Genomic DNA, 20,915 nt, shown 5'->3' on the forward strand with positions numbered 1-20,915 from the left:
AACATCAAGGTCGGGTACTTCCAGGAAATGGCAGATGTCAGATGAGTGTTTGAAACTGAGTGAGAGTTGAGAGTGGGGAGGGGTACAAATCAGTAATCCCTGCAGAGGTGTAGAAGGAGCCTGACCTAGGGCAGATGAGGAAGGAGAGAGGAAAGGAAGCAGAAGAAGGGAGCGAAGAGACAGCAGGAGTTCATGATCAATCCGGGAGCTAGGAGTGGTGAGAAGGTTAGACGGGGAGGTCTGAGTCTCAGGATTGGAATGGGAAGTTCGATATCACATGTCATGCTATAGGAAGAGTCTCAGGATTGGAATGGGAAGGAGTTGGATATGACATCCCTTGTTGTAGGGAGAGTCTCAGGTTTGGTATTAGAATCACATCCTTTAGGAAGGGACTCGAGTTTGGTATTTTAAGGAGTGAGATAGTAAATCTCATCCTATCGGAAGGGTCTCGGGTTTGGTTTTGGAAGAAATGAGATTTCAAATCTCAGGCTGTGGGAATGGTCTCGGGTTTGGCATTGGAAGGGGTGAGAAATCACATTTCATGCTACAGGAAGGGTCACAAGTTTGGAATGGGAAGGAGTTGGATATCACATGAAGGGGCACAGGTTTGGTATTAGTAGCAAAGAGATATCACATCTCGTTATAGGAAGGGTCTCGATTGGAATGGGAAGGAGTTGGATATCACATCTCATGCTATAGGGAGGGTCTCAGTTTTGATATTAGAAGCACTGAGATATCACATATGCTATTGGAAGGGTCTCAGTATTGGAATTGGAAGGAGTTGGATATCACATCTCATGCTATAGGGAGGTTCTCAGGTTTGATATTAGAAGCATTGAGATATCACATCTCATGCTATGGGAAGGGTCTCAGGATTGGAATGGGAAGGAGTAGGATATCACATATGCTAAAGGAAAGGTCTCAGGTTTGGAAGGGGAAGGATTTGGATCTCACATCTCATGTTTTAGGACGGGTCTCAGGTTTGGTATTAGAAGCCTTGAGATATCACATATGGTATGATAAGGGTCTCAGGATTGGAAAGGGAAGGAGTTGGACATCACATCTCAAGCTATCTCAGGATTGGAATGGGAAGGATTTGATATCACATCTCGAGCTATAGGAAGGGTCTCAGGTTTGGGAAGGGAAGGATTGGGATTTCACATCTCATGTTATAGGATGGTTCTCAGGTTTGGTATTAGAAGCATTGAGATATCACATCTCATGCTATAGGAAGGGTCTCAGGATTGGAATGTGAAGGATTTGGATATCACATCATGCTAAAGGTAGGGTCTCAGGTTTGGTATAAGCATTGAGATATCACATCTCTGCTATCGGAAGGGTCTCAGGATTGGATTGGGAAGGAGTTGGATATCCCTTATGCTATAGGAAGGGTATCAGGTTGGAATGGGAAGGAGTTGGATATCACATCTCATGCTATAGGAAGGGTCTCAAGATTGAAATGGGAAGGATTTGGATATCACATCTCTTGCTATAGGAAGGGTCTCAGGTTTTTTATTAGAAACATTGAGATATCACATCTCATGCTATAGGAAGGGTTTCAGGATTGGAATGGGAAGGAGTTGGATATCCCTTCTCATGCTAAAGGAAGGTCAGGTTGGAATGGGAAGGAGTTGGATATCACATCTCGTTATAGGAAGGGTCTCAGGATTGGAATGGGAAGGATTTGGATATCACATCTCTTGCTATAGGAAGGGTCTCAGGTTTTTTATTAGAAACATTGAGCCATCACATCTCATGCTATAGGAAGGGTTTCAGAATTGGAATGGAAGGATTTGGATATCACATCTCATGCTAATTGAAGGGTCTCAGGTTTGGAAGGGGAAGGATTTGGATATCATATCTCATGTTATAGGACGGGTCCCAGGTTTGGTATTAGAAGCATTGAGATATCACATCTCATGCTATAGGAGGTGTCTCAGGATTGGAATGGGAAGGAGTTGGATATCACGTCTCATGTTATAGGAAGGGTCTCAGGATTGGAATGGCAAGGAGTTGGATATCACATCTCATGCTAAAGGAAGGGTCTCAGGTTTGATAGAAGCATTGAGATCACATCTCATGCTATAGGAAGGAACTCAGGATTGCAATGGGAAGGAGTTGGATATCACATATCATGCCATAGGATGGGTCATCAGGTTTGGTATAAGCATTGAGATATCACATCTCTGCTATCGGAAGGGTCTCAGGATAGGAATGGGAAGGACTTAGATACTCATACTATAGGGAGGGTCTCAGTTTTGATATTAGAAGCATTGAGCTATCACATCTCATGCTATCGGAAGGGTCTCAGGATTGGAATGGGATGGAGTTGGATACAACATCTCAAGCTATCTCAGGATTGGAATGGGAAGGAGTTTGATATCACATCTCAAGCTATAGGAAGGGTCTCAGGTTTGGAAGGGGAAGTATTTGGATCTCACATCTCATGTTTTAGGACGGGTCTCAGGTTTGGTATTAGAAGCATTGAGATATCACATCTCATGGTATAGGAAGGGTCTCAGGATTGGAATGGGAAGGAGTTGGATATCACATCTCAAGCTATCTCAGGATTGGAATGGGAAGGAGTTTGATATCACATCTCAAGCTATAGGAAGGGTCTCAGGTTTGGAAAGGGAAGGATTTGGATTTCACATCTCATGTTATAGGATGGTTCTCATGTTTGGTTTTAGTAGCATTGAGATATCACATCTCATGCTATCGGAAGGGTCTCAGGTTTGGAAAGGGAAGGATTTGGAGTTCACATGTTATAGGATGGTTCTCAGGTTTGGTTTTAGAAGCATTACGATATAACATCTCATGCTATAGGAAGGGTCTCAGGTTTGGAATGGGAAGGAGTTGGATATCACATTGAATGGGAAGGAGTTTGATATCACATCTCAAGCTATAGGAAGGGTCTCAGGGCTGGAAAGGGAATGATTTGGATTTCACATCTCATGTTATAGGATGGTTCTCATGTTTGGTTTTAGAAGCATTGAGATATCACATCTCATGCTATCAGAAGGGTCTCAGGTTTGGAATGGGAAGGAGTTTGATATCACATCTCATGCTATAGGAAGGATCTCAGGTTTGGTATTAGAAGCATTGAGATATCACATCTCATGCTATAGGAAGGGTCTCAGGATTGGAATGGGAAGGACTTAGATATCACATATCATGCGATAGGGAGGGTTTCCGTTTTGATATTAGAAGCATTGAGATATCACATCTCATGCTATCGGAAGTGTCTCAGGATTGGAATCGGAAGGAGTTGTATATGACATCTCATGCTGTTAAGACGGATTTCTGAACTCTGTCCTGGTGGCGCAGAAGTTCAGAAGGCCAACCTAATTACTTGGAACAGGGTAACCTCTGGACGAACCAGACCAATCAAGGTAGCGATCGGATTTGGATATCACATCTCATGCTAAAGGAAGGGTCTTAGGTTTGGAAGGGGAAGGATTTGGATATCACATCTCATGTTATAGGACGGGTCCCAGGTTTGGTATTAGAAGCATTGAGATATCACAACTCATGCTATAGGAAGGGTCTCAGGATTGGAATGGGAAGGAGTTGGATATCACATGTCATGCTAAAGGAAGGGTTTCAGGTTTGATAGAAGCATTGAGATTTCACATCTCATGCTATAGGAAGGGTCTCAGGATTGGAATGGGAAGGAGTTGGATATCACATCTCATGCCATAGGAAGGGTCTCAGATTTGGTATAAGCATTGAGATATCACATCTCTGCTATCGGAAGGGTCTCAGGATAGGAATGGGAAGGACTTAGATATCACATCTCATGCTATAGGGAGGGTCTCAGTTTTGATATTAGAAGCATTGAGATATCACATCTCATGCTATCGGAAGGGTCCCAGGATTGGAATGGGAAGGAGTTGGATATCACATCTCAAGCTATCTCAGGATTGGAATGGGAAGGAGTTTGATATCACATCTCAAGCTATAGGAAGGGTCTCAGGTTTGGAAAGGGAAGGATTTGGATTTCACATATGTTGTAGGATGGTTCTCATGTTTGGTTTTAGAAGCATTGAGATATCACATCTCATGCTATCGGAAGGGTCTCAGGTTTGGAAAGGGAAGGATTTGGATTTCACATATGTTATAGGATGGTTCTCAGGTTTGGTTTTAGAAGCAGTAAGATATCACATCTCATGCTATAGGAAGGGTCTCAGGTTTGGAATGGGAAGGAGTTGGATACAAATCTCATGTTATAGGAAGGATCTCAGGTTTGGTATTAGAAGCATTGAGATATCACATATCATGCTATAGGAAAGGTCTCAGGATTGGAATGGGAAGGAGTTGGATATCACATCACATGCTAAAGGAAAGGTCTCAGGTTTGGAAGGGGAAGGATTTGGATCTCACATATGTTTTAGGACGGGTGTCAGGTTTGGTATTAGAAGCATTGAGATATCACATCTCATGGTATAGGAAGGGTCTCAGGATTGGAATGGGAAGGAGTTGGATAGCACATCTCAAGCTATCTCAGGATTGGAATGGGAAGGAGTTTGATATCACATCTCAAGCTATAGGAAGGGTCTCAGGTTTGGAAAGGGAATGATTTGGATTTCACATGTTACAGGATAGTTCTCATGTTTGGTTTTAGAAGCATTGAGATATCACATCTCATGTTATAGGAAGGATCTCAGGTTTGGTATTAGAAGCATTGAGATATCACATCTCATGCTATAGGAAGGGTCTCAGGTTTGGAATGGGAAGGAGTTGGATATCACATCTCATGCTATAGGAAGGATCTCAGGTTTGGTGTTAGAAGCATTGAGATATCAGATCTCATGCTATCGGAAGGATCTCAGGTTTGGTATTAGAAGCATTGAGATATCACATCTCATGCTACCAGAAGGGTCTCAGGATTGGAATGGGAAGGAGTCGGATATCACATCTCATGCTAAAGGGAGGGTTTCAGGTTTGGAAGTGGAAGGATTTGGATATCACATCTCATGTTATAGGAAGATCTCAGGTTTGGTATTAGAAGCATTGAGATATCACATCTCATGCTATCGGAAGGATCTCAGGTTTGGTATTAGAAGCATTGAGATATCACATCTCATGCTATAGGAAGGGTCTCAGGATTGGAATGGGAAGGAGTTGGATATCACATCTCATGCTATAGGAAGGGTCTCAGGTTTGGTATTACAAACATTGTGATATTACATCTCATGCTATAGGAAGGGTTTCAGGATTGGATTGGGAAGGAGTTGGATATCACATCTCATGCTATAGGAAGGGTCTCAGGTTTGGAATGGGAAGGATTTGTACATCACATCTCTTGCTATAGGAAGGGCCTCAGGTTTGGTAAGAGAAACATTAAGATATCACATCTCATGCTATCGGAAGGGTCTCAGGATTGGAATGGGAAGGAGTTGGATATCACATCTCAAGCTATCTCAGGATTGGAATGGGAAGGAGTTTGATATCACATCTCAAGCTATAGGAAGGGTCTCAAGTTTGGAAGGGGAAGGATTTGGATTTCACATCTCATGTTTTAGGACGGGTCTCAGGTTTGGTATTAGAAACATTGAGATATCACATCTCATGGTATAGGAAGGGTTTCAGGATTGGAATGGGAAGGAGTTGGATATCACATCTCATGCAATAGGAAGGTTCTCAGGTTTGATAGAAGCATTGAGATATCACATCTCATGCTATAGGAAGGGTCTCAGGATTGGAATGGGAAGGAGTTGGATATCACATCTCATGCCATAGGAAGAGTCTCAGGTTTGGTATAAGCATTGAGATATCACATCTCTGCTATCGTAAGGGTCTCAGGATTGGAATAGGAAGGAGTTGGATATCCCATCTCATGCTTTAAGAAGGGTCTCAGGTTTGGTATTAGAAGCATTGAGATATCACATCTCATGCTATAGGAAGGGTCTAAGGATTGGAATGGGAAGGAGTTGGATATCACATCTTATGCTATAGGAAGGGTCTCAGGTTTGGTATTACAAGCATTGTGATATTATATCTCATGCTATAGGAAGGGTCTCAGGATTGGATTGGGAAGGAGTTGGATATCACATCTCATGCTATAGGAAGGGTCTCAGGTTTGGAATGGGAAGGGTTTGTACATCACATCTCTTGCTATAGGAAGGGCCTCAGGTTTGGTATGAGAAACATTGAGATATCACATCTCATGTTATAGGAAGGATATCAGGTTTGGTATTAGAAGCATTGAGATATCACATCTCATGATATAGGAAGGGTCTCAGGATTGGAATGGGAAGGAGTTGGATATCACATCTCATGCTATAGGAAGGGTCTCAGGTTTGGTAGAAGCATTGAGATATCACATCTCATGCTATAGGAAGGGTCTCTGGATTGGAATGGGAAGTAGTTGTATATGACATCTCATGCCATAGGAAGGGTAGCACATATGCTATAGGAAGGGTCTCAGGTTTGGAACACGGGAAGGAGTTGGATATCACATCTCATGCTTTAAGAAGGGTCTCAGTTTTGGTATTAGAAGCATTGAGATATCACATCTCATGCTATAGGAAGGGTCTCAGGATTGGAATGGGAACGAGTTGGATATCACATCTCATGCTATAGGAAGGGTCTCAGGATTGGATTGGGAAGGAGTCGGATATCACATCCCATGCTATAGGAAAGGTCTCAGGTTTGGAATGGGAATGATTTGTATATCACATCTCTTGCTATAGGAAGGGCCTCAGGTTTGGTATCAGAAACATTGAGATATCACATCTCATGGTATAGGAAGGATCTCAGTATTGGAATGGAAAGGGGTTGGATATCACATCTCATGTTATAGCAAGGATATCAGGTTTGGTATTAGAAGCATTGAGATATCACATCTCATGCTATAGGAAGGGTCTCCGGATTGGAATGGGAAGTAGTTGTATATGACATCTCATGCCATAGGAAGGGTAGCACATATGCTATAGGAAGGGTCTCAGGTTTGGAACACGGGAAGGAGTTGGATATCACATCTCATGCTTTAAGAAGGGTCTCAGTTTTGGTATTAGAAGCATTGAGATATCACATCTCATGCTATAGGAAGGGTCTCAGGATTGGAATGGGAACGAGTTGGATATCACATCTCATGCTATAGGAAGGGTCTCAGGATTGGATTGGGAAGGAGTCGGATATCACATCCCATGCTATAGGAAAGGTCTCAGGTTTGGAATGGGAATGATTTGTATATCACATCTCTTGCTATAGGAAGGGCCTCAGGTTTGGTATCAGAAACATTGAGATATCACATCTCATGGTATAGGAAGGATCTCAGTATTGGAATGGAAAGGGGTTGGATATCACATCTCATGTTATAGGAAGGATATCAGGTTTGGTATTAGAAGCATTGAGATATCACATCTCATGCTATAGGAAGGGTCTCAGGATTGGAATGGGAAGGAGTTGGATATCACATCTCATGCTATAGGAAGGGTCTCAGGTTTGGTAGAAGCATTGAGATATCACATCTCATGCTATAGGAAGGGTCTCAGGATTGGAATGGGAAGGAGTAGTATATGACATCTCATGCCATAGGAAGGGTCTCAGGTTTGGTATAAGCATTGAGATATCACATCTCTGCTATCGGAAGGGTCTCGGGATTGGAATGGGAATGAGTTGGATATTACATTCTTGCTATAGGAAGGGTCTCAGGTTTGGAATGGGAAGGAGTTGGATATCCCATCTCATGCTATAGGAATGGTCTCAGGATTGGAATGGGAAGGAGTTGGATATTACATTCTTGCTATAGGAAGGGTCTCAGGTTTGGTACGGGAAGGAGTTGGATATCACATCTCATGCTTTAAGAAGGGTCTCAGTTTTGGTATTAGAAGCATTGAGATATCACATCTCATGCTATAGGAAGGGTCTCAGGATTGGAATGGGAAGGAGTTGGATATCACATCTCATGCTATAGGAAGGGTCTCAGGTTTGGTATTACAAGCATTGCGATATTACATCTCATGCTATAGGAAGGGTCTCAGGTTTGGAATGGGGAGGATTTGTATATCACATCTCTTGCTATAGGAAGGGCCTCAGGTTTGGTATGAGAAACATTGAGATATCACATCTCATGGTATAGGAAGGATCTCAGGATTGGAATGGGAAGGAGTTGGATATCACATCTCATGTTATAGGAAGGATATCAGGTTTGGTATTAGAAGCATTGAGATATCACATCTCATGCTATAGGAAGTGTCTCTGTTTTGGGATGGGAAGGAGTTGGAGATAACATCTCATGCTATATGAAGGGTCTCAGGTTTGGTATTAGAAGCTTTGAGATATCACATTTCATACTATAGGAAGGGTCTCTGGTTTGGGATGGGAAGGAGTTGGATATCACATCTCATGCTATAACAAGGGTCTCAGGTTTGGTATTAGAAGCATTGAGATATCACATCTCATGCTATAGGAAGGGTCTCAGGTTTGGAATGGGAAGGAGTTGGATATCACATCTCAGGCTATAGGAAGGATCTCAGTTTTGGAATGAGAAGGAGTTGGATATCACATATCATGTTATATGAAGGTTCTCAGGTTTGGTATTAGAAGCATTGAGATATCACATCTCATGCTATAGTAAGGGTCTCAGGATTGGCATGGGAAGGAGTTTGATATCACATCTCATGCTAAAGGAAGGGTCTCCGGTTTGGAATGGGAAGGAGTTGGATATCACATCTCATGTTATAGGAAGGATCTCAGGTTTGGTATTAGAAACATTGAGATAACACATCTCATGCTATAGGAAGGGTCTCAGGATTGAAATGGGAAGGAGTTGGATATCACATCTCATGCTATCGTAAGGGTCTCAGGATTGGAATAAGAAGGAGTTGGATATCCCATCTCATGCTTTAAGAAGGGTCTCAGGTTTGGTATTAGAAGCATTGAGATATCACATCTCATGCTATAGGAAGGGTCTAAGGATTGGAATGGGAAGGAGTTGGATATCACACATGCTATAGGAAGGGTCTCAGGTTTGGTATTACAAGCATTGTGATATTACATCTCATGCTATAGGAAGGGTCTCAGGATTGGATTGGGAAGTAGTTGGATATCACATCTGATGCTATAGGAAGGGTCTCAGGTTTGGAATGGGAAGGATTTGTACATCACATCTCTTGCTATAGGAAGGGCCTCAGGTTTGGTATGAGAAACATTGAAATATCACATCTCATGGTATAGGAAGGATCTCAGGATTGGAATGTGAAGGAGTTGGATATCACATCTCGTGTTATAGGAAGGATATCAAGTTTGGTATTAGAAGCATTGAGATATCACATCTCATGCTATAGGAAGGGTCTCAGGATTGGAATGGGAAGGAGTAGTATATGACCTCTCATGCCATAGGAATGGTCTCAGGTTTGGTACAAGCATTGAGATATCACATCTCTGCTATCGGAAGGGTCTCAGGTTTGGAAAGGGAAGGAGTTGGATATCACGTCTCATGCTATAGGAAGGTTCTCAGGTTTGGTATTAGAAGCATTGAGATATCACATCTCATGCTATAGGAAGGGTCTCAGTATTGGAATGGGAAGGAGTTGGATATCACATCTCATGCTACAGGAAGGGTCTCAGGTTTGGAATGGGAAGGAATTGGATATCACATCTCATGTTATAGGAAGGATCTCAGGTCTAGTATTAGAAGCATTGTGATATCACATCTCATGCCATAGGAAGGGTCTCAGGTTTGGAGTGGGAAGGAGTTGGATATCACATCTCATGCTATAGGAAGGGTCTCAGGTTTGGTAGAAGCATTGAGATATCACATCTCATGCTATAGGAAGGGTCTCCGGATTGGAATGGGTAGTAGTTGTATATTACATCTCATGCCATAGGAAGGGTCTCAGGTTTGGTATAAGCATTGAGATATCACATCTCTGCTATCGGAAGGGTCTCAGGATTGGAATGGGAAGGAGTTGGATATCCCATCTCATGTTATAGGAAGGGTCTCAGGTTTGGTATTAGAAGCATTGAGATATCACATCTCATGCTATAGGAAAGGTCTCAGGATTGGGATGGGAAGGACTTGGATATCTCATCTCATGTTATAGGACGGGTCTCAGGTGTGGTATTAGAAGGATTGAGATATCACATCGCATGCTGTAGGAAGGGTCTCAGGTTTGGAATGGGAAGGAATTGGATATCACATCTCATGTCATAGGAAGGATCTCAGGTTTGCTATTAGAAGCATTGAGATATCACTTCTCAAGCTATAGGAAGGGTCTCAGGTTTGGAAAGGGAAGGATTTGGATTTCACATCTCATGTTGTAGGATGGTTCTCATGTTTGGTTTTAGAAGCATTGAGATATCACATCTCATGCTATCGGAAGGGTCTCAGGTTTGGAAAGGGAAGGATTTGGATTTCACATATGTTATAGGATGGTTCTCAGGTTTGGTTTTAGAAGCAGTAAGATATCACATCTCATGCTATAGGAAGGGTCTCAGGTTTGGAATGGGAAGGAGTTGGATACAAATCTCATGTTATAGGAAGGATCTCAGGTTTGGTATTAGAAGCATTGAGATATCACATATCATGCTATAGGAAAGGTCTCAGGATTGGAATGGGAAGGAGTTGGATATCACATCACATGCTAAAGGAAAGGTCTCAGGTTTGGAAGGGGAAGGATTTGGATCTCACATATGTTTTAGGACGGGTGTCAGGTTTGGTATTAGAAGCATTGAGATATCACATCTCATGGTATAGGAAGGGTCTCAGGATTGGAATGGGAAGGAGTTGGATAGCACATCTCAAGCTATCTCAGGATTGGAATGGGAAGGAGTTTGATATCACATCTCAAGCTATAGGAAGGGTCTCAGGTTTGGAAAGGGAATGATTTGGATTTCACATGTTACAGGATAGTTCTCATGTTTGGTTTTAGAAGCATTGAGATATCACATCTCATGTTATAGGAAGGATCTCAGGTTTGGTATTAGAAGCATTGAGATATCACATCTCATGCTATAGGAAGGGTCTCAGGTTTGGAATGAGAAGGAGTTGGATATCACATCTCATGCTATAGGAAGGATCTCAGGTTTGGTGTTAGAAGCATTGAGATATCAGATCTCATGCTATCGGAAGGATCTCAGGTTTGGTATTAGAAGCATTGAGATATCACATCTCATGCTACCAGAAGGGTCTCAGGATTGGAATGGGAAGGAGTCGGATATCACATCTCATGCTAAAGGGAGGGTTTCAGGTTTGGAAGTGGAAGGATTTGGATATCACATCTCATGTTATAGGAAGATCTCAGGTTTGGTATTAGAAGCATTGAGATATCACATCTCATGCTATCGGAAGGATCTCAGGTTTGGTATTAGAAGCATTGAGATATCACATCTCATGCTATAGGAAGGGTCTCAGGATTGGAATGGGAAGGAGTTGGATATCACATCTCATGCTATAGGAAGGGTCTCAGGTTTGGTATTGCAAACATTGTGTTATTACATCTCATGCTATAGGAAGGGTTTCAGGATTGGATTGGGAAGGAGTTGGATATCACATCTCATGCTATAGGAAGGGTCTCAGGTTTGGAATGGGAAGGATTTGTACATCACATCTCTTGCTATAGGAAGGGCCTCAGGTTTGGTAAGAGAAACATTAAGATATCACATCTCATGCTATCGGAAGGGTCTCAGGATTGGAATGGGAAGGAGTTGGATATCACATCTCAAGCTATCTCAGGATTGGAATGGGAAGGAGTTTGATATCACATCTCAAGCTATAGGAAGGGTCTCAAGTTTGGAAGGGGAAGGATTTGGATTTCACATCTCATGTTTTAGGACGGGTCTCAGGTTTGGTATTAGAAACATTGAGATATCACATCTCATGGTATAGGAAGGGTTTCAGGATTGGAATGGGGAGGAGTTGGATATCACATCTCATGCAATAGGAAGGGTCTCAGGTTTGATAGAAGCATTGAGATATCACATCTCATGCTATAGGAAGGGTCTCAGGATTGGAATGGGAAGGAGTTGGATATCACATCTCATGCCATAGGAAGAGTCTCAGGTTTGGTATAAGCATTGAGATATCACATCTCTGCTATCGTAAGGGTCTCAGGATTGGAATAGGAAGGAGTTGGATATCCCATCTCATGCTTTAAGAAGGGTCTCAGGTTTGGTATTAGAAGCATTGAGATATCACATCTCATGCTATAGGAAGGGTCTAAGGATTGGAATGGGAAGGAGTTGGATATCACATCTTATGCTATAGGAAGGGTCTCAGGTTTGGTATTACAAGCATTGTGATATTATATCTCATGCTATAGGAAGGGTCTCAGGATTGGATTGGGAAGGAGTTGGATATCACATCTCATGCTATAGGAAGGGTCTCAGGTTTGGAATGGGAAGGGTTTGTACATCACATCTCTTGCTATAGGAAGGGCCTCAGGTTTGGTATGAGAAACATTGAGATATCACATCTCATGTTATAGGAAGGATATCAGGTTTGCTATTAGAAGCATTGAGATATCACATCTCATGATATAGGAAGGGTCTCAGGATTGGAATGGGAAGGAGTTGGATATCACATCTCATGCTATAGGAAGGGTCTCAGGTTTGGTAGAAGCATTGAGATATCACATCTCATGCTATAGGAAGGGTCTCCGGATTGGAATGGGAAGTAGTTGTATATGACATCTCATGCCATAGGAAGGGTAGCACATATGCTATAGGAAGGGTCTCAGGTTTGGAACACGGGAAGGAGTTGGATATCACATCTCATGCTTTAAGAAGGGTCTCAGTTTTGGTATTAGAAGCATTGAGATATCACATCTCATGCTATAGGAAGGGTCTCAGGATTGGAATGGGAACGAGTTGGATATCACATCTCATGCTATAGGAAGGGTCTCAGGATTGGATTGGGAAGGAGTCGGATATCACATCCCATGCTATAGGAAAGGTCTCAGGTTTGGAATGGGAATGATTTGTATATCACATCTCTTGCTATAGGAAGGGCCTCAGGTTTGGTATCAGAAACATTGAGATATCACATCTCATGGTATAGGAAGGATCTCAGTATTGGAATGGAAAGGGGTTGGATATCACATCTCATGTTATAGGAAGGATATCAGGTTTGGTATTAGAAGCATTGAGATATCACATCTCATGCTATAGAAAGGGTCTCAGGATTGGAATGGGAAGGAGTTGGATATCACATCTCATGCTATAGGAAGGGTCTCAGGTTTGGTAGAAGCATTGAGATATCACATCTCATGCTATAGGAAGGGTCTCAGGATTGGAATGGGAAGGAGTAGTATATGACATCTCATGCCATAGGAAGGGTCTCAGGTTTGGTATAAGCATTGAGATATCACATCTCTGCTATCGAAAGTGTCTCAGGATTGGAATGGGAAGGAATTGGATATCCCATCTCATGTCATAGGAAGGATCTCAGGTTTGCTATTAGAAGCACTGAGATATCACATCTCATGCTATAGGAATGGTCTCAGGATTGGAATGGGAAGGAGTTGGATATTACATTCTTGCTATAGGAAGGGTCTCAGGTTTGGAATGGGAAGGAGTTGGATATCCCATCTCATGTCATAGGAAGGATCTCAGGTTTGCTATTAGAAGCACTGAGATATCACATCTCATGCTATAGGAATGGTCTCAGGATTGGAATGGGAAGGAGTTGGATATTACATTCTTGCTATAGGAAGGGTCTCAGGTTTGGAACGGGAAGGAGTTGGATATCACATCTCATGCTTTAAGAAGGGTCTCAGTTTTGGTATTAGAAGCATTGAGATATCACATCTCATGCTATCGGAAGGGTCTCAGGATTGGAATGGGAAGGAGTTGGATATCACATCTCATGCTATAGGAAGGGTCTCAGGTTTGGTAGAAGCATTGAGATATCACATCTCATGCTATAGGAAGGGTCTCAGGATTGGAATGGGAAGGAGTAGTATATGACATCTCATGCCATAGGAAGGGTCTCAGGTTTGGTATAAGCATTGAGATATCACATCTCTGCTATCGGAAGTGTCTCAGGATTGGAATGGGAAGGAATTGGATATCCCATCTCATGTCATAGGAAGGATCTCAGGTTTGCTATTAGAAGCACTGAGATATCACATCTCATGCTATAGGAATGGTCTCAGGATTGGAATGGGAAGGAGTTGGATATTACATTCTTGCTATAGGAAGGGTCTCAGGTTTGGAATGGGAAGGAGTTGGATATCCCATCTCATGTCATAGGAAGGATCTCAGGTTTGCTATTAGAAGCACTGAGATATCACATCTCATGCTATAGGAATGGTCTCAGGATTGGAATGGGAAGGAGTTGGATATTACATTCTTGCTATAGGAAGGGTCTCAGGTTTGGAACGGGAAGGAGTTGGATATCACATCTCATGCTTTAAGAAGGGTCTCAGTTTTGGTATTAGAAGCATTGAGATATCACATCTCATGCTATAGGAAGGGTCTCAGGATTGGAATGGGAAGGAGTTGGATATCACATCTCATGCTATAGGAAGGGTCTCAGGTTTGGTATTACAAGCATTGCGATATTACATCTCATGCTATAGGAAGGGTCTCAGGTTTGGAATGGGGAGGATTTGTATATCACATCTCTTGCTATAGGAAGGGCCTCAGGTTTGGTATGAGAAACATTGAGATATCACATCTCATGGTATAGGAAGGATCTCAGGATTGGAATGGTAAGGAGTTGGATATCACATCTCATGTTATAGGAAGGATATCAGGTTTGGTATTAGAAGCATTGAGATATCACATCTCATGCTATAGGAAGTGTCTCTGTTTTGGGATGGGAAGGAGTTGGAGATAACATCTCATGCTATATGAAGGGTCTCAGGTTTGGTATTAGAAGCTTTGAGATATCACATTTCATACTATAGGAAGGGTCTCTGGTTTGGGATGGGAAGGAGTTGGATATCACATCTCATGCTATAACAAGGGTCTCAGGTTTGGTATTAGAAGCATTGAGATATCACATCTCATGCTATAGGAAGGGTCTCAGGTTTGGAATGGGAAGGAGTTGGATATCACATCTCAGGCTATAGGAAGGATCTCAGTTTTGGAATGAGAAGGAGTTGGATATCACATATCATGTTATATGAAGGCTCTCAGGTTTGGTATTAGAAGCATTGAGATATCACATCTCATGCTATAGTAAGGGTCTCAGGATTGGCATGGGAAGGAGTTTGATATCACATCTCATGCTAAAGGAAGGGTCTCCGGTTTGGAATGGGAAGGAGTTGGATATCACATCTCATGTTATAGGAAGGATCTCAGGTTTGGTATTAGAAACATTGAGATAACACATCTCATGCTATAGGAAGGGTCTCAGGATTGAAATGGGAAGGAGTTGGATATTACATCTCATGCTATCGTAAGGGTCTCAGGATTGGAATAGAAAGGAGTTGGATATCCCATCTCATGCTTTAAGAAGGGTCTCAGGTTTGGTATTAGAAGCATTGAGATATCACATCTCATGCTATAGGAAGGGTCTAAGGATTGGAATGGGAAGGAGTTGGATATCACACATGCTATAGGAAGGGTCTCAGGTTTGGTATTACAAGCATTGTGATATTACATCTCATGCTATAGGAAGGGTCTCAGGATTGGATTGGGAAGTAGTTGGATATCACATCTGATGCTATAGGAAGGGTCTCAGGTTTGGAATGGGAAGGATTTGTACATCACATCTCTTACTATAGGAAGGGCCTCAGGTTTGGTATGAGAAACATTGAAATATCACATCTCATGGTATAGGAAGGATCTCAGGATTGGAATGTGAAGGAGTTGGATATCACATCTCGTGTTATAGGAAGGATATCAAGTTTGGTATTAGAAGCATTGAGATATCACATCTCATGCTATAGGAAGGGTCTCAGGTTTGGTAGAAGCATTGAGATATCACATCTCATGCTATAGGAAGGGTCTCAGGATTGGAATGGGAAGGAGTAGTATATGACCTCTCATGCCATAGGAATGGTCTCAGGTTTGGTACAAGCATTGAGATATCACATCTCTGCTATCGGAAGGGTCTCAGGTTTGGAAAGGGAAGGAGTTGGATATCACGTCTCATGCTATAGGAAGGTTCTCAGGTTTGGTATTAGAAGCATTGAGATATCACATCTCATGCTATAGGAAGGGTCTCAGTATTGGAATGGGAAGGAGTTGGATATCACATCTCATGCTACAGGAAGGGTCTCAGGTTTGGAATGGGAAGGAATTGGATATCACATCTCATGTTATAGGAAGGATCTCAGGTCTGGTATTAGAAGCATTGTGATATCACATCTCATGCCATAGGAAGGGTCTCAGGTTTGGAGTGGGAAGGAGTTGGATATCACATCTCATGCTATAGGAAGGGTCTCAGGTTTGGTAGAAGCATTGAGATATCACATCTCATGCTATAGGAAGGGTCTCCGGATTGGAATGGGTAGTAGTTGTATATTACATCTCATGCCATAGGAAGGGTCTCAGGTTTGGTATAAGCATTGAGATATCACATCTCTGCTATCGGAAGGGTCTCAGGATTGGAATGGGAAGGAGTTGGATATCCCATCTCATGTTATAGGAAGGGTCTCAGGTTTGGTATTAGAAGCATTGAGATATCACATCTCATGCTATAGGAAAGGTCTCAGGATTGGGATGGGAAGGACTTGGATATCTCATCTCATGTTATAGGACGGGTCTCAGGTGTGGTATTAGAAGGATTGAGATATCACATCGCATGCTGTAGGAAGGGTCTCAGGTTTGGAAAGGGAAGGATTTGGATTTCACATCTCATGTTGTAGGATGGTTCTCATGTTTGGTTTTAGAAGCATTGAGATATCACATCTCATGCTATCGGAAGGGTCTCAGGTTTGGAAAGGGAAGGATTTGGATTTCACATATGTTATAGGATGGTTCTCAGGTTTGGTTTTAGAAGCAGTAAGATATCACATCTCATGTTATAGGAAAGGTCTCAGGATTGGAATGGGAAGGAGTTGGATATCACATCACATGCTAAAGGAAAGGTCTCAGGTTTGGAAGGGGAAGGATTTGGATATCCCATCTCATGTCATAGGAAGGATCTCAGGTTTGCTATTAGAAGCACTGAGATATCACATCTCATGCTATCGGAAGGGTCTCAGGTTTGGAATGGGAAGGAGTTGGATACAAATCTCATGTTATAGGAAGGATCTCAGGTTTGGTATTAGAAGCATTGAGATATCACATATCATGCTATAGGAAAGGTCTCAGGATTGGAATGGGAAGGAGTTGGATATCACATCACATGCTAAAGGAAAGGTCTCAGGTTTGGAAGGGGAAGGATTTGGATCTCACATATGTTTTAGGACGGGTGTCAGGTTTGGTATTAGAAGCATTGAGATATCACATCTCATGGTATAGGAAGGGTCTCAGGATTGGAATGGGAAGGAGTTGGATAGCACATCTCAAGCTATCTCAGGATTGGAATGGGAAGGAGTTTGATATCACATCTCAAGCTATAGGAAGGGTCTCAGGTTTGGAAAGGGAATGATTTGGATTTCACATGTTATAGGATAGTTCTCATGTTTGCTTTTAGAAGCATTGAGATATCACATCTCATGTTATAGGAAGGATCTCAGGTTTGGTATTAGAAGCATTGAGATATCACATCTCATGCTATAGGAAGGGTCTCAGGTTTGGAATGGGAAGGAGTTGGATATCACATCTCATGCTATAGGAAGGATCTCAGGTTTGGTGTTAGAAGCATTGAGATATCAGATCTCATGCTATCGGAAGGATCTCAGGTTTGGTATTAGAAGCATTGAGATATCACATCTCATGCTACCAGAAGGGTCTCAGGATTGGAATGGGAAGGAGTCGGATATCACATCTCATGCTAAAGGGAGGGTTTCAGGTTTGGAAGTGGAAGGATTTGGATATCACATCTCATGTTATAGGAAGATCTCAGGTTTGGTATTAGAAGCATTGAGATATCACATCTCATGCTATCGGAAGGATCTCAGGTTTGGTATTAGAAGCATTGAGATATCACATCTCATGCTATAGGAAGGGTCTCAGGATTGGAATGGGAAGGAGTTGGATATCACATCTCATGCTATAGGAAGGGTCTCAGGTTTGGTATTACAAACATTGTGATATTACATCTCATGCTATAGGAAGGGTTTCAGGATTGGATTGGGAAGGAGTTGGATATCACATCTCATGCTATAGGAAGGGTCTCAGGTTTGGAATGGGAAGGATTTGTACATCACATCTCTTGCTATAGGAAGGGCCTCAGGTTTGGTAAGAGAAACATTAAGATATCACATCTCATGCTATCGGAAGGGTCTCAGGATTGGAATGGGAAGGAGTTGGATATCACATCTCAAGCTATCTCAGGATTGGAATGGGAAGGAGTTTGATATCACATCTCAAGCTATAGGAAGGGTCTCAAGTTTGAAAGGGGAAGGATTTGGATTTCACATCTCATGTTTTAGGACGGGTCTCAGGTTTGGTATTAGAAACATTGAGATATCACATCTCATGGTATAGGAAGGGTTTCAGGATTGGAATGGGAAGGAGTTGGATATCACATCATATGCAATAGGAAGGGTCTCAGGTTTGATAGAAGCATTGAGATATCACATCTCATGCTATAGGAAGGGTCTCAGGATTGGAATGGGAAGGAGTTGGATATCACATCTCATGCCATAGGAAGAGTCTCAGGTTTGGTATAAGCATTGAGATATCACATCTCTGCTATCGTAAGGGTCTCAGGATTGGAATAGGAAGGAGTTGGATATCCTATCTCATGCTTTAAGAAGGGTCTCAGGTTTGGTATTAGAAGCATTGAGATATCACATCTCATGCTATAGGAAGGGTCTAAGGATTGGAATGGGAAGGAGTTGGATATCACATCTTATGCTATAGGAAGGGTCTCAGGTTTGGTATTACAAGCATTGTGATATTATATCTCATGCTATAGGAAGGGTCTCAGGATTGGATTGGGAAGGAGTTGGATATCACATCTCATGCTATAGGAAGGGTCTCAGGTTTGGAATGGGAAGGGTTTGTACATCACATCTCTTGCTATAGGAAGGGCCTCAGGTTTGGTATGAGAAACATTGAGATATCACATCTCATGTTATAGGAAGGATATCAGGTTTGGTATTAGAAGCATTGAGATATCACATCTCATGATATAGGAAGGGTCTCAGGATTGGAATGGGAAGGAGTTGAATATCACATCTCATGCCATAGGAAGGGTAGCACATATGCTATAGGAAGGGTCTCAGGTTTGGAACACGGGAAGGAGTTGGATATCACATCTCATGCTTTAAGAAGGGTCTCAGTTTTGGTATTAGAAGCATTGAGATATCACATCTCATGGTATAGGAAGGGTCTCAGGATTGGAATGGGAACGAGTTGGATATCACATCTCATGCTATAGGAAGGGTCTCAGGATTGGATTGGGAAGGAGTCGGATATCACATCCCATGCTATAGGAAAGGTCTCAGGTTTGGAATGGGAATGATTTGTATATCACATCTCTTGCTATAGGAAGGGCCTCAGGTTTGGTATCAGAAACATTGAGATATCACATCTCATGGTATAGGAAGGATCTCAGTATTGGAATGGAAAGGGGTTGGATATCTCATCTCATGTTATAGGAAGGATATCAGGTTTGGTATTAGAAGCATTGAGATATCACATCTCATGCTATAGGAAGGGTCTCAGGATTGGAATGGGAAGGAGTTGGATATCACATCTCATGCTATAGGAAGGGTCTCAGGTTTGGTAGAAGCATTAAGATATCACATCTCATGCTATAGGAAGGGTCTCAGGATTGGAATGGGAAGGAGTAGTATATGACATCTCATGCCATAGGAAGGGTCTCAGGTTTGGTATAAGCATTGAGATATCACATCTCTGCTATCGGAAGGGTCTCGGGATTGGAATGGGAAGGAGTTGGATATTACATTCTTGCTATAGGAAGGGTCTCAGGTTTGGAACGGGAAGGAGTTGGATATCCCATCTCATGTCATAGGAAGGATCTCAGGTTTGCTATTAGAAGCACTGAGATATCACATCTCATGCTATAGGAATGGTCTCAGGATTGGAATGGGAAGGAGTTGGATATTACATTCTTGCTATAGGAAGGGTCTCAGGTTTGGAACGGGAAGGAGTTGGATATCACATCTCATGCTTTAAGAAGGGTCTCAGTTTTGGTATTAGAAGCATTGAGATATCACATCTCATGCTCTAGGAAGGGTCTCAGGATTGGAATGGGAAGGAGTTGGATATCACATCTCATGCTATAGGAAGGGTCTCAGGTTTGGTATTACAAGCATTCCGATATTACATCTCATGCTATAGGAAGGGTCTCAGGTTTGGAATGGGGAGGATTTGTATATCACATCTCTTGCTATAGGAAGGGCCTCAGGTTTGGTATGAGAAACATTGAGATATCACATCTCATGGTATAGGAAGGATCTCAGGATTGGAATGGGAAGGAGTTGGATATCACATCTCATGTTATAGGAAGGATATCAGGTTTGGTATTAGAAGCATTGAGATATCACATCTCATGCTATAGGAAGGGTCTCTGTTTTGGGATGGGAAGGAGTTGGAGATAACATCTCATGCTATATGAAGGGTCTCAGGTTTGGTATTAGAAGCTTTGAGATATCACATTTCATACTATAGGAAGGGTCTCTGGTTTGGGATGGGAAGGAGTTGGATATCACATCTCATGCTATAACAAGGGTCTCAGGTTTGGTATTAGAAGCATTGAGATATCACATCTCATGCTATAGGAAGGGTCTCAGGTTTGGAATGGGAAGGAGTTGGATATCACATCTCAGGCTATAGGAAGGATCTCAGGTTTGGAATGAGAAGGAGTTGGATATCACATATCATGTTATATGAAGGCTCTCAGGTTTGGTATTAGAAGCATTGAGATATCACATCTA

The sequence above is a fragment of the Ambystoma mexicanum genome, chromosome 4q (genome assembly GCF_040938575.1).
Source record: "Ambystoma mexicanum isolate Mex_15411 chromosome 4q, UKY_AmexF1_1, whole genome shotgun sequence".
In the NCBI taxonomy this organism is placed as follows: domain Eukaryota; kingdom Metazoa; phylum Chordata; class Amphibia; order Caudata; family Ambystomatidae; genus Ambystoma; species Ambystoma mexicanum.